The sequence below is a fragment of the Dunckerocampus dactyliophorus genome, chromosome 16 (genome assembly GCF_027744805.1).
Source record: "Dunckerocampus dactyliophorus isolate RoL2022-P2 chromosome 16, RoL_Ddac_1.1, whole genome shotgun sequence".
In the NCBI taxonomy this organism is placed as follows: Eukaryota; Metazoa; Chordata; class Actinopteri; order Syngnathiformes; family Syngnathidae; genus Dunckerocampus; species Dunckerocampus dactyliophorus.
Window position 1 is genome coordinate 5,312,599 of NC_072834.1, and position 13,444 is coordinate 5,326,042.

Consider the following 13,444-nt stretch of genomic DNA (forward strand, 5'->3'; position numbering starts at 1 on the left):
CAATGTTGAAATAAAGAAAATATACACTATTTTTTTTAAAGATAAAAAATATTATGGGAATAAAGTTATAATTAGGAGAAGAAAATTTGCAAAAGGAAAGGTGAAATGAAAAAAAATAGCAGAAATGGAAAAAAACAGCTGTAATTTTACAGGAATAAAGTCAAAATATTAAGAAAATAGTCACAACACAAGTCGCAATTTTACAAGAATGAACTCGTATTATTACGGAAAACGTCATTTTTAGTAGCATTTCACCTATATTACAAAGGTGAAATGCAGTTTTGTTAGCATATCTCTATGTGTTGGTTTACAAAATACAAAGTGGCCCTAGCATCCTTTCATTTTTCACTATGTGGCCCGCGCTGGAAAAAGTTTGGACACCCTTGAACTACATCATTGTACTCAAATACAGTATAAAGCTAATAAGTGCAAAAACAAACAAAAGGTCTGAACAGAAGTGATTACATTAGATTGTAATAATACACAGTATCATTCCATAAAACATGCATGTTAGGTTAACTGGCCACTCTATGAATGTGAGTGTGAATGCTTGTTTGACTACATGTGCCCTGTGATTGGATGGCGACCAGTCCAGTGTGTACCCTATTACAAAGTCAGCTGGGATAGGCTCCAGCATACCCGCGCGGCCCTAATGAGGATAAGCGGCATAGAAAAAGAATGGATGGATAATATATAATAGTAAAAATGAATAGTAAAAATAAAATTAAAAGTCACAAAGGGCCTTGGAGCGTCCTCCACGAGAGTTAAAAAACACAATCTCAAGTGTTTTTTAGAGTGTCCTATAATAGTGAATTCTGAATGACTTAGCGTTTGATTCTACCTGTCCATATATTCATATTTATTTAAAGAAGAACGGAATAAAATGGCAAACGCCGACTGCGATCCACAAGTAAGAGTGAGTGTCTTAAAGTGAGCGTTTGGTACCTTCTGTGTACCGACAGGGGAATAATAGCGAGTACGCACGCTAAAGATCACATACGGGACACTTTCATGAAAGAGTGCTTTGAATATTCACAGTTAATGAGACACAATCATATCGACTGTTGTTGAACAATATTGATGGCTTCTTTCATGTGCTTACGTTTGATTTTTAAGGCTCATTAAAAGTCTTCTGACTGTGGGCATGGCGGTTGCTGGTGATTGTTAGTTTGCTTGTTAGTTGACTTGAAGGCTAACAAGCAATCTATTGTGTGCGTCACGTCGGGCCTCTGACACCCTTGGCTGACCAAAGACTGAGATAACAAGACTCTGGAGGGGGAGCGACGGACGGACGGCAAGAAAGAGAAGCCCTTCAAGAGACCACAACCATCACGCTTTAGGGATTTTAAAGCCAGTGCTGGTTTCGGCGTTTCGTGGTTATGTACGCACAGCCTTTAATTAATACTGTGCAAAAAGAACATTAAATAGCTCCTGTATGTGCGTGCAGATTCACGTCACGTCGCTACACTTTAGTTCAGTGGTCCCCAACACCGGCTTGTGTTCCCACAAATCTAGTGTGGCAGTGTGCTAGCATGAATTAACTTGAGACAAATGTGCACATTAGCACTCAATAAGTCATCAAAACTTACCTTTATGCATTCCCACTTAGTATCGGCATTTGGGACCAAATATGAGGTGAAAGAAAAATGGTAAAAATACAGTAGCAGTCTATCTGTGCGGCAAGAGAACGTTAGCACATGCGTAATGGACATGCGTCCGGCAACTTTTCAAAATAAAACATCATGGAAATTATTTTTTCTTTCTGTGCGGCCTGGTACCAAATGACCTACGGCCCGGTACCGGGCCGCGGCCCGTGGGTGGGGGATCACTGAAAACTTTTTAAAAAAATCTCCATTAGGTTTCCCCCCACCACCACCACTTTTGTTGAAAATGAACACCTCAGAAAAGTGGCATTTTCTTAAATTTTGTGACTGCCTTTATTTAAAGAGGGTTGTTGAAAGCTAATGCTAGCGATGACACAGGAGACTTGGCAGGGCGGCGCGAAGGAAATTGATTGACAATGGCCTACAGCCAATTAGGACGCAGAAAACAATGGGCGGTGCAGCCAAACGAGAGAGGAAAGAGAGACACTCAACTTCCCACAATGCAATTCTTCTTAAAGGGCCAGGCTGGGCCTGTACCAGCATTCATACTCTTAATAAAAAAAAAGAAGCACAAAAAATTCTGAGAAACAGCAAATCCGCGAATCTATCCACAAATCTTTGTCCCCGTTGCCCACGTCACCGGCCACCGGCGTGTTGAGCAGCAAGTGCGCTGCATGCTAAGCTAGGATGCATTGCTACCTTTCAGTTTTTCACTGAAAGATCACACGCACAATAAGCAGCAATGTCCTGCATTTAAAAGGCTAACATTTTCGTTGGGTCTCGTCTCGTCAACGAAAAGTCACTCATGAAAAAATGTCTTTCCCGTCATCGTTGAGGAAAACAACACACTGCAAAGAACAGTGCTGAATGTGATGCTGGTTGGCCTGAAAGAAATCATAACTTGAGATGGAGGTCAGTGGATTTATTGGTCAGTGCGATTGTTTTCCACACACGATGCCAACTTTGTGACTGGCTTTAAAGTGGAAAAGAAATAGGAAGCAACTCCCCCCGCCACCCCCGAAGCCGTAAGATGAACTTCTCATCGCTTCTTTTGACTACTTTGTGCTGAGGCAGAAACTTCCTTCTGCTCTAAGATGTTTCCTGAGGCTATTAGAACGTGTAAACATCAGCTCATTAATTATGCCCGGCGACGACTTGCCCCAACACAAAAAAGGTTCCTTTTTTTAAAATTTTTTTATTAGATCGGTAGATGGTATAGATTTGTCTCCTTGACTCGACTCTTCTGTGGTACCTGCGCTTGTCTTTACACATATAAATATTTCACGCCCAATAGAAAGCGGCAGAAGATGAGCTTCCATCTTTTATTCATCAAAGCTGGAAGTTGGAGATGCAAGATTGCCACGGTCCTTTACTTACGCCCGCGGGGCTCCATGCTCCAAATGCATCTTTGATATGTATATACGCTACATGGATGTACCATGCATGTGCGCACATTACGTTCTCACCGTTACATCATTAGCTAGATAAAAGATTAGTCACATGTATACTACAAGTATACGCCTGCAAACTACAATAATAAACATTAGCATAAACGTGAAGAAGTCCAGAAAAAGTGTCTTTTTGTGAAAGTGTAAAATTAAAACCAAAAGATAACCCTGAAACATCCTCACTCATCTGTCAGCTTCCCAAAAACTGCAGTAAAAATATTTATACAGTCGTCCCTCACCTCTTTGCGGTTCTATAATGGGTTTTAAAAAATCTTATCTTAAATATATGAATAAATTATGCTGTTTTGTGGTTGAATGTGGCCTATTATTACACAGAAATATGCATATTGAAGCAAATTTTACATTTTTTTTGCTTAAATTAAGCATTTTCTAGCATATCAGGCATTCAGAAGACTCAGTCAATGACGCTGTCATGTTGTAGTTTTATACACTGGTCACTAGGTGTCAGCAATGTGACTGGAATGTTCTGTGAGACACACAAACACTTGATTGCCAGAACGACAGGCTTTTATTGCAGGTTTGAATTATCTCACACAACAATCAGGCACAGCAATCCCTAACAAAAACCTAATAAAAACACAAGCTACTGTTGTGGCCATAACCCACGCCAAGCTAAAACTCAAGTCTGAACCCCCGACGTCACTTCCTGTCTGCCCGCCACTCTGCTCCCGTAGGGCATTTATAGCAACACACATAAGCTTATTCGTCTTATTTATGTCTTAAATGGCTTATTTACGATAGCTACTATTTTGGGTTATACGAGCATAAACGTGTCTGTGGTGTGTTAGTTCATGTCTAAAAGGCTCTAATGTTAAAAACCATATTTAGAAGGTTGTAAACAGGCTTTCTATGCTCGAACTACGGAAATATTCAATTTATAAATAAGGAATCCTACTCCTCGGAAATTGATTTATCCCGGTCGGGTCTGGAACGACTTCAAGTTGGAATATACTGTACATCTCAAATACAAATTCTATTTCCAACCAAGCCAAAACCACGCATGCACGGGGAGAACATGCAAACGCCACACAGAAAGCAGACCGTGCGGCCCCTCCGCAAATTGTAAAAATAAAATGAATTATTTGAGATATATCATTCGATGTTACGCTAGTTTGCTTTGTCACCTACGACACAAAGCGAATATGTCGGTTTTGTTCAGATAGGTTAGCATATTAACCTACATTGGATTGGTTTTTAGCATCTTTAATGAACAAAACGTATTAAAGTGGCCCCCGCACTCATCACTTTTCTGTAAGCGGCCTTCAGAGGGAAAAATTTGGACACCCGTGGTTTAGACTGAATTTTGAATTTCATTTCAAGAAACATTTTGTCAAGAAATCAAATAAGAATCCAAAAACGGGGGTGAGGAATCGGCGACGCCAAGAGACCGCAATGACAAAAAAATGCACAAGATCCCTTGAAGACACACAGAACCACAAAGGAAAATGGTCCCTGGACTAAAAAGGAACCTTCCTAAGCTGTACAAATCAGGTATCATCTTTTGCTTTACACTCTATGAACCTCAACATGGCTAGCGACCCTCATTGAGCTGCATGTTGCCTTTGAAAATGATAGAAATGCTAAAATGTCAGGTGAAAACGAGCTACCGCGTGTTGTTTTGTAGTAAGCGGTACCCTCTCAGCAGCCTTGAGGCCAAACAAAGAACAAACTCAGACGTTAACCTCTTTTTTTTTCCTGGAAACACGACAATGTGTGTGTTTTTTCCTCCTTCAGCGAGGCGAGGGTGACAGCGAGGTTAATGCTATCCAAATAAAAAGAGGCTGTTGAATATGTATGGAGGCGCTTCTGCCGGCGCCTGTCAAGCCTCCTCATTAACGGGAGGAGACTCGCTTGAAAAGCGTCCGGCAGGGGGCCGCCATGAGCTCACGCACGGCACCTAAACTTTCTCCAAGTTGAAGCCGACATTTAACGACAAAGTTTGGCGCTGATGTGGGCGGAAGTGCAGCCGGCTTTTAGTCATCCTCTGTCAGCAGTTTGTACGGCGGGGGCGTGGGTTCAAGGAAGTTTTTTTTTTCCGGTGCGCAGAAGAATGACATAAATATCACAGCTTCTCGCTCAAACAAGTTGGCAGAGTAGAAAAGTTTTCTCCAACTTCCTTGTTGTGACTGTCGTCACTGCGAAGGCAGGGAGTGTTTTTTTTTCCAGCAGAAGACGTTTCTCTTTCAATAAGAAGTTCACTGCATTTGGGTTTTGGTTCCTTTTTAAGTTGTTTTCTTTGTTTTTAGGCGGGCGAGAGTAAAGGCTACACGGTCCGCAGGTTACCCACCCCAGTAAAAAGGCTTAAAAACCGGTAAACACGTTTTTACAGTTGCCTACTAGGGATAATTGATCATTGGGTTTTGACAAACAGCAGAGTTGCAACACTATGGAGAACATTTACAACAATTTAATTATAAGAAATGACGACACGTTTTTTGTAGAGTTTTCTTGCATAGTTTTTTGCACATTTTTTCAAGGTCAAAAAATTCTGGTTTTGTATATTTTTTTTTAGCTGATTGGCCCCGCCCCGGCTGGGGTGTACACATGTGGGCAGGTATGCTTTGCTCGCCCTCTGCTCCCTGCTCGGCTCGTGCCGCTTTCGCCCTTGTTCCCGCCTCGTCACGCTCCAGGGCCACTCGGCGGCTTCCCGACGGCTGCCGGCATGACTCTGAGCAGTGGCGGAGCCAGCAATTTTTCATTGGGGAGGCGAAGGTGAGCCCATTACTCACATAGGGGCGGCAATAAGTTGATACCTGAAATGTGTGGATGGCCTGCGGGGTGGCCGGAGAGTGACCACCCGCCACTGACGCCGAGCAGCAGGCTGGGTTTTTTCCTTCCTTTCATTTTTATGTCCTGTTCGTTTAGGGTTTTAGTTGTTTTTTGTCTGTCCTTTTGTTTGTTTGGGACAGCGCATTGGGACCTTTCTCATTGGGCACAGGAGGCTTTCTTTTTTTCATCAATTATTCATTTATCAATATTTGATCAATTATTGATGATCGATTTGTGTGTATTTTTGTGAGTTACTTCGAGCTACTGTCCAAACGGGCCAGGAAGGAAGGAGTTAAAATACTCGCGTTATTTGCTAAGTGGCACAGCTGTGCCTCTGCGAGAAAAAAAGACGGCAAACAGCAAAGACAGTTGACAGTGTGTCCTCTGTGTTTACATGCGCGTGTGTTTGCTGTCAGGTTTCTTTTGCAGCGACACCATATGAGGGAAAAAAAAACAAAATATGGAAAAAACTGAACCCCCAAATCAGCAGCCATTTGTGCAGCTGTCATGTCCTATCTCGGCCACTGCAGGTTTTTGCCGTGGGGCCTCTCGGGGGCCGCCACCGTTCCTCCCGCGGCTGTCTTTTCCAATGAGCCCAATGACAAGAGATTCCTAAAGCGAGGCCGCACCCCGTTCCTATCTTATCCATGCAAACAGATGCTCTTCAGCCACAGGGGGATTTATTTGCAGGAAAACATGTTGACATGAGTCGGCGAAGGAATGATGGCGCCTTTGCAACGGGAGCAGCGACCTGCACAGGCTTCACGCCTGCATGAGTGATTCCAGGATACTGTATATTCATAACGTCGGCACACATTAGCATCGGCTAACACTCCGAGGTGATCAACTTTTTCCACAAATAAATATCTTTCTTCCCGCGACTTCACCACTTTTTTTCCTCATAAGGTCGTAACCTCTGCGTTCTTTGCCGTGAGCTTTCCTTGTCATATTGTCTTCACCTTGTCCTTGTAACATTTCAACATGCAATTTTTTTTCCTCGAAACTCTGCAAGAATGGCATCGCAGTCCAACGTTATTCCGGTGCCAGCGCGAAAAACGACCACTTTAATATTCAAGTTATTTGTCTCACTATTTTCCTTTTTTTTTTTTCTCTTAACGTTATCAGTTTATTTTATATTATTTACTGATATATTATCACAAGTTTTGCAAAAAAAACAACCCATTATTGTCAGAACTTAATAAGTTGTCATTTTTTTTGTACAAAAATATGACTATTCTTGTAACTTCACAATTTTCCTGGCACCAGAGCATTTTTTTTCTTGAGGAAAATAGTCATGATGCTTGAAAAACACTCTACTCTCACAACACCGCAACAGAAAAAAGTAATTCCTGACTTAAAGGAATTTATTCTCATATTCTCATGACTATTTTTGCCAAAAAAACGTGACTCTTTCCTGTAATTTCTGCAATAAGTCCAACTTTGCAACTTTTGCTCCTCACGTTACGACTTCATTCTTGTAAGAAGTTGACTTTTTCGTGCAAAAACATGTCTAACATCTATTACAACTTTTTTTCTCAAAAAAAAAACAACTTTATTGTCATAACATTACAACTTTGTTCTCAAAATAGCTCCACTTCCTTCTCGAAAAAACCCAAACTGTGACTGCCTGGCCTCCCTAGTGAGGACCAGTGGTATAGAAAATGGATGGATGGATGGAATATGGTGTTATTCTCAATACAAGGGTGTCCAAAGTGCGGCCCGGGGGCCATTTGCGGCCATTGGCTGTTTATTGGCCCTCGGCACATTTAAAAAATACAATTAAACAACGACAACAGCAATATTAGGAAAAAAGAGCAGTCATTTTACGAGAATGAAGTCAAAATATTCCGAGAAACAAATAGCAATATGAAAGAATGAAAATAATTTTCTATACCAGTCGTGATGTTATGAGAAACAAAACAAAGAATGAAGTTGCAGTTTTCGGAAATTTAGGTTGGGTAAAAGTTAGAGTGTGATGATAATAAACTCAAAATATTGTGAGAATAAAAACATAATATTAAGAGGAAAAAAAACATACAAGAAAAAAGTTTAAAAATGAACTAAAAGCAGCAAAAATGGAAAAGAGCAAAAAGCTTTCATTCTAATAATGTGCTTTGATGCGGGTTGTTTTTTCTTTAAATGTAGAAACAAACGTCTTTGCCTTTCCACACGGGTCGGTTTAACGAATGTACATAAAAGTGGCCCCCGCATCCTTTCTTTTTTTTACTACGCGGCCCTCGGTGGAATAAGTTTGGGCACCCCTGCTCTGTTAACTTCACATCTTTTTGCAGATTTTTGCTCACATGTTTTTATTCTTATTCTTGTAACTTCATTCATTCCCCCCCCCCCGTAATATTAAACCTTTTTTCTCAACTTTATTTCCTACAATTTGTTGTTGTTGTTGTGATTATACAAAAACAATGTGTATAATTATTGATTTTATTATACAACTATTTTTTGGGTATAATCACAACTTTTTTTTTTGGTAACTATTTTTGTACCTTTCAGTATTTTTTTCTGCTAATGGTGCAAGTTTTTTTCCCAGGAAAATTCAACTTTATTGACTGTTGTACTGGTAACAATGTGAGCATGTTGCGTAATCATCTTGGCATTAATCCTGTAACGCTTTCTCCGGAAAATCTGCCGTTTTCCAATTTCCAATTTCCAAAAAGATCATTTCACTGCGATGTGGAGCGTGAGTGTGGACATCATACGTTGTTCTACAACATTTCAGTACCGGATAATTCCAATCTGGGCTCACATTAGCATTGTTTAGCCTCGGCGGAGGCGTACCCTTTCACTGGGTGCCATTCCGCTCGTTTTATTGCCGTCGTTGCACGACTCCTCCTGTGCAACAAAGCTTTATAGGACAGAGGAGTGAAATCTTCCCAAGACAAAGCATCAATGCCTTCCTGTTTCTAGACACGTGTCCCCGCGGAGGACAAGCTAGATATAATGATGTAGTATAATACGTTTGGCAGGTATGTTTCCTCTTGGCACTTCCTGTTTTTGCATTTTCTAATTCTGGACGTTGTTGGAAAACGATCACCGTGGGGAAAGCATGAGAAGGAAAAAACACTCGAGAGGAGGAGCGCTTCTTTTTCAAGTAGACCGAGCTGAGGGAGGTGTTGATCCCAAATGGGTTAACTCTGTTTGTTCCGTACTACAGACAAACATTAAGAGTGTGAAGGAGTACACATGCCGATACCTGCATCGCACCTGCCACAGGCGGGCCTCCGTGCACACACAGTCCACACATCCCATGGATTTGTGCACTCAGTGACGGCGCACGTAGCACAATATGTATTTATTGATCAGCGACAGCTCACCATTGCAGTACTTGCACATGATGATGAAGTACACTTCATCACATCGGATTGTCCTTTCAAGTTTGGAAGTCCTCACGTACGATTCCTCATTTTCATCATTATGGGATTTCCGTTGTCATCGTGCCGTTCATGGAAGGGACTTTCTTCGGGTTCGTATGACTTTATTGTCCTAATATTGACGCGAGTGGGCCAAGGAAGATGAGAGCAGCAACCTGCACAGGTTGCCGGGGTGAATTATTGCAGCGTCACAGTTGGGACACTTTGTTAAACGTTGTTTTCCTAACATGAACAACTACACTCTTGCAACTGAAGCTGTTTGTAATACGGTACCCTTTTTTGGGGGGGGAAATTGTACTTTGCAACATTGTTTCATGATACGGCTTTTTTTTCTCGTAACTTGGCAAAGTCAATTTTATGCATAACGTCATTGCGTTTGTTTTCATAACATGTTGGTTTTGTACTCACAACTTCGATTTCTAGAAAAAACGTATATAATATTTTACGATAGTACGTCTATTTACGATAATAAAGGCGTCAATTTACAACTTTATTCTCTAAAATCTCATATTTTTGTTCCATGTGGCCCTAATACTCATAGGTTTCGAAATGAATGGCAAAGAAAGACAAAAGAAGGCGCCAAAAATGTACCACTTCCACATGGAATAGGAGGAGAAGAGTATCATGGTCGGACGGGCCGTGGCTGACTACATGCAGTGTGAAAGCAATGTGATGTAATGTCACTCCTCATCAATGTTTTGTGTAATTACTGCCCGAATACGACATATAAGTTCAATATCAATATTTTTATACTAATAATGGGCCAAAGTCAACCATGAAGCAGCGATCATTTATGAATGAAGTCATTTGTGAGGGAGCCATATTTGAACGGCAATGTAGCGAGAGACGACTGTAAAGACATTTTAGCCGCACTCACTGCAGTCTCCGCACACCAGGCTAAGGCGTAATCATCTTTTTTGGGGGGGCAGAAAAGCCAGATTATTGTAGCATTCCAATGTTCTTCCAGACACCGGTAATCGTACTGTTTTGTAAGCAATGTATTTTCAAGTGAAAAACAAGCGTCGCCAAATGTTGTTAGCAAAGAAATAACGCACACAGTTCACCTCTAATAGCCTGGCTGGCTTGATGGAGGTTAAAAGAAGCGAATGTCTGGCAGCCGGCAGCCAAATGGATCTAGAGCATGTCCAATGTGCCCCCAGCTAATAGAACAAGCTCGCTGAATTCCCCAGACTGCGAAATTAGCATAAGCGAAAGTGGCTCAGCAATTCAACGCTGCCATGCCCATTCAAAATCAAAGAAAAAGCACCAGCACTCCAATTTTACAACCGCTGATGACCGACCGTATTGTTATTTAGATATCACAACCCGAAGTAGATTATTTGGTAAATTTAACAATGACGCCACGACAAATGGCAATTTTAATTGGAACTTTTTTTTTTTTTCATATTTGTAATTCATAATGTTATGACATTTAAAAAAAAATAAATAATTTCAATGTTTTTCTTCTCAGCAAAGCCATAACAGTCCTTCGTAAGCACCGCCAACCCGCAGAATTAAAAGAAAAATCAAACATTAAACATCAAAAGATCAAATATGTTTTAAATAATTAAAAAAGATATGACGTGATAAAACGATGCGGCACATTTGAGCACACGACACACATACAACCTAAACACCGCTACCCGAGTCACACGTGTCCACGGAGGGCCGAGACGCTGCAGGTTTTCTCCAGCAGGTGATTTCACTGAAAAAGGTGTTGATCGTTAAAATCAGCCGCTTAGGTGACCACCTGGAAAGAAAACCTGCAGGGTCTCGGCCCTCCGTGGCTCGAGTTTGACACCAGAGTCCTAAATTGGAAGTAAAATGTTTATTTGTACTCCGGTTGACTGGAACCTGCCCATCGGTATGAATGCGAGTGTGAACGCTTGTCTACAACAGTGGTTCACAAGCTTTTTACAGCCGCACACCCCTTCGCACATTTCTCTTGAAGCCGCGTACCATTCTTACATTTCATTAAACTGAAATATTAATATTTGAAAGAAAACATGTAAGTAATGCAACAGGTTAAATATAATTTTAACAAGAACGGTTTTTTAAAGTTGTAATCTAATGAGAAGAAGTCCTAACGTCAGGAGAATAATATTATATTATGAGCAAACATGATGTCACTTTAGTAGCATAGGGTTGAAATATGAACGAAAACAAAGATGTTTGGGAAAAAAAATGAAAAAAAGTTGTAATATTATGAGAAAGAAAACAAATACAATTTTAAATTAATTTTAAATTTTAAAATTAAAATAATTTTTTGAAGGTTTAGGTTGTGGAAAAGTGCTAATGTTCATAGAATAAAGTGACAATATTATCTGCAAGCAGTCATAATTCCAAAAGAAAAAACCCTACAAGAAGTAAGATGAAATTGTTGGGAAAATAACAGCAAAAATGATGACATTTTATGAAAATAAAGTCAAAATATTGAAAAAAAAGAGTCATAATTTTAGAAGGATAAACTCATTTTATATCATATCATTTTAGTAGCATGAAGTTGAAATATTAAAGAAAAATATTTGTTTTAAGTCATAATATTATGAGAAAGTTGTAATTTTGGGGAAAATTAGTCTGGGGGAAAGTTATAATATGGAAATAAAGTCAAAATATTACGAAAAGAAAGTTTATGAAGATTATTTAAGAAGAAAGTTGAAATAGTTGGAAAATTAAAAAAAAACAAACAGCAAAAATGGGAAAAGAGCAAAGACCAAAGGTGATACTAAGATGACACTTTTTCACTGACGTCACAAAGCCGAGATGTGTGTTCTTTTCGTGAAATGCTCTACATACACATTCTTAGCATTGCTAAGATGCTAAATGTGTTGCTTAACCTTGCATCCTTTCATTTTTTCAGCATGTGGCCCTCAGTTGGAGTTTTAGAAATTTGAGGTAGAATTCAAGGTTGCTGAGCCGTCGAATCACACGAGTTCCGAGGTGCAGAGGAAAGTAGCTATTAAGATACGCGTAACGTTCACCTTCCATTGTTGTCATAATGAAATATTCCAGTCAGAGAGAGGGCACATCTTCAGGGCTGGAAAACTCTTCAAGAACTTTTTCCTTTTTCTTTCCAAGGTACCTTGCCATCCTCTCCAGGGATGCAAGTGAAACTCAGTTCAGAGTTTGCTTTCTTGGGATTTCTTCGTGTTTCTTTTATTAAATAGTTTTTTGGGGAACTACAAAGCGACAGAGAACGCCAAAGGAATGTAATTTTGCTGGCGTAACAGCGATGGACGGGAGTTTACCTGCACTCATCATATTGGTCCAGCAAATCCTTTTATGTTGCCAGAGAGACACTATCAGCTGCAGTCAATCACGATCACTAACGAGACGTTAAGCAACCCGACTGGGAAAAAGAAGACTTGTTTTTATCTCCCCGTCATTTATTATTTATGTTGCAGCTTCTTCTTTTTAGCAAAACTGGCAAGCAACTGGCAACTTTATGTTCGGATGATTTATGCGACATGATCACCAGCTAGTAGTGTGTGTGTGTGTGTGTGTGTGTGTGTGTGTGTGTGTGTGTGTGTGTAGCAGGTATTCTGTAGGTTGACGCGGTAGCTAATCATATATTATGGCGAACATGTTTGAGTTGGGCTGGAATGGGAAAAAAACAAGTGGAATTTCCCAGTGTACTTAAACATGCACGGCCATGCATGAGTGAAAAGCAGGTGATTATGACCTAATTCTATATGGAAAACAATAGAATGGAATGTAAATGTGCAAACACTAAAACATGCTAGAACGGACACCGCATGTGAAGCTGATAAGCCCAAGTGAGCAAAAAGGCTTAATTAGCAGCTAATGAACACTAATGAGCAACATGGCTCATCCAGGAAAATGTAACATGACACTTACGATCAAGCAGCACAGTACGTCGGTTTTTACATCGGTTTTGCTGCTGACGTCGCCCAGTGGATGAAATATGAGGAACCCGTGGCTTAGTTGGTGCTTGTTTTTAGAGATAGAAATGCTACAAGTAGTACTGCCAATGTGTACCATCGCCGTTGTGGCTACAGCGTGGATGAAGCTTCTGTCCCCTCCAACGTTTACCACCGAGGGCCACACACAAAAAAATCAATGTCGTCCCGACCGAACGATGGTAATTGAAGAGAGAAGGGGAGTGTTCCGCAGCGGGAGCTAACCAATGCATAACAACAATCATTTTAACTGCAAATGTTGATCTGAAATTGCAGCAAACTAAAACCCGTCTGAA